Source organism: Neomonachus schauinslandi, chromosome 3 (genome assembly GCF_002201575.2).
Source record: "Neomonachus schauinslandi chromosome 3, ASM220157v2, whole genome shotgun sequence".
Lineage (NCBI taxonomy): Eukaryota > Metazoa > Chordata > Mammalia > Carnivora > Phocidae > Neomonachus > Neomonachus schauinslandi.
In genome coordinates, this window is record NC_058405.1 from 167,024,780 (window position 1) to 167,027,043 (window position 2,264).

Below are 2,264 nucleotides of genomic sequence, written 5' to 3' on the forward strand. Positions count from 1 at the left end.
CAACTCTTGATTTCGGCTCAGGTCATGATTGTGGGGTCTTGAAATCAAGCCTGGGTGGTGAGCTCTGCACTCAGTGGGGAGTCTGCTTGAGATTTTCTCTTTCCGGCTCCCTCTGCACCTCCCCCACTGCACTCACTCTCTCTCAAATAAATCAATAAATTAAAAAAAAAAACAAAACTTGGACCACATGGGACTCGCTGGACCTTGGCTTCTGGGCTGCTGTTGGTCGATTTCTTTCTCCAGGGAGAAAAATGGCATCTGTTGCAGTTGATCCACAACCGAGTGTGGTGACTCGGGTAGCCCATCTTGGTGAGCTCCACATCCGACCTCATCTCCTCGGCTTATATCAGTACAAAGGATCGGTACCTGTGCTTGAAGTCCGCATGAGAGATGGCAGAGAAGGGTGTGAAGACCATCACTTCCGTGGCTGTGACGAGTGCTCTGCCCATCATCCAGAAGCTAGAGCCACAAATTGCTGTTGCCAGTACCTCTGCTTGTAAGGGGCTAGATAGGATTGAAGAGAAACTGCCTATTCTGAATCAGGCAACACACCAGGTTGTTGCCAATGCCAGAGGTGCTATGACCAGGGCAAAAGATGATGTGACAACTACTGTGACTGGGGCCAAGGATTCCATGGCCAGCACCACCACTGGCAATGTGGAGAAGACCAAGTCTGTGGTCAGTGGCAGCATTAACACAGTCTTGGGAAGTGGGATGATGCAGCTGGTGAGCAGCAGAGTAGAGCATGTGCTCACCAAATCAGAGTTGCTGGTGGACCAGTACCTCCCTCTCACTGAGAAAGAACTAGAAAAAGAAGCAAAAAAAGTTGAAGGGTTTGAGATGGTTCAGAAGCCAAGTTATTACACTAGACTGGGATCCCTGTCTATCAAGCTCCACTCACGTGCCTACCAGCAGGCTTCCAACAGGAGTAAGGAAGCCAAGCAAAAAAGCAAAGAGACCATTTCTCAGCTCCATTCCCTGTTAATCTGATTGAATTTGCTAGGAAGAATGTGCATAGTGCCAACTGGAAAATTCAAGGTGCTCAGGGTAAGTTCTCTGTCTCCTGGGTGGAGTGGAAGAGAAGCATTGGCCAAGATGATACAGATGAATCCCACTGTGCTGAACACATTGAGTCACGTCCTCTTGCTATTGCCCACAACCTGACTTAGCAGCTCCAGACCACGTGCCACACCCTGCTGTCCAATATCCAAGGTTAACACAGAACATCCAAGATCAGGCCAGTCACTTGGGGGTAACGGCTGGTGACATCGACTCACGGTTCTGCAATGTTGCCTCCTTTAAGGAAGTGTCTGACGGCCTCCTCACTTCCAGCAAGGGGCAGCTGCAGAACATGAGGGAGTCTTTAGATGATGTGATGGATTATCTTGTTAACAACACGCCTCTCAACTGGCTGGTAGGTCCCTTTTATCCTCAGCTGGCTGAGTCTCAGCATGCTCAGGACCAAGGTGCACAGGACACAAGCAGTCCAGAGGTCCAGCAGCCTGAGCACAGAACACGTTCAAGCTGTCCTTGTCACCACTCCATGGTGTGGCCAGCTGGAGGAAACTCTGTGATGTTGAAATTAACCTGCTAGACGATTCTGAATTGGGGAAGCAGCTAGCTAGAGAAAAGGTCCTCAGTTGTAGTCATTTCTAACTGGATTAAGAGCTTTACAATTTTTGGCATTAGCAGATGAGTTTTGTTGTTTCCCTGGTGGTATGAGAAGAATGATAGGTTGGTCAGAGTCTAGCCAGGACTCCCAGAAAGTTTCAGTGCATTTACCATTGTTGCTGTTTGTTTGTATTGAATAAGAACATCTTCATGTGGGTTGTGGTGTGGGCTGGTGTCTGCTCCAGTCTGGTCTGAGCCGGCTTCATCTCACTGGTTTGTCTCACAAAGCATGACTCTACAACTTCAGTTTTTTAAATTTTTCATGAAGGAATGAGCCCTATAGATACATTTGGGTTTATTGTGTTGCATTATAGCTATAGTGTTTTAAGTATGATAATGGGTAACATTGTCCAGCTTTTGTGCAGCTGACTACAATGTGTCAATAATGCTGGGCATAAAGTTCAAAGGGCAGAATGGTGGGGTGTAAGAGTGGAAGGGTGTAGACAAGGGCTAGATCTTGTTTTCTTGTATTGCTTTATATGTCTATTCCAATAGTGCTAATTAAGTGCCTCATATAACACTAAAGAATACATATAACTGGGTGCTGATAAATTCTGGAAGCCATATGTCTGGAACACCTGGGTGGCTTCAAC

General features: G+C 47.0%; 1 pseudogene; it reads left to right on the forward strand.

Moving 5' to 3' along the window:
• Positions 1–251: 251 nt before the first annotated feature.
• On the forward strand, positions 252–1,594 carry LOC110592020 (annotated as a pseudogene).
• Positions 1,595–2,264: the final 670 nt, after the last annotated feature.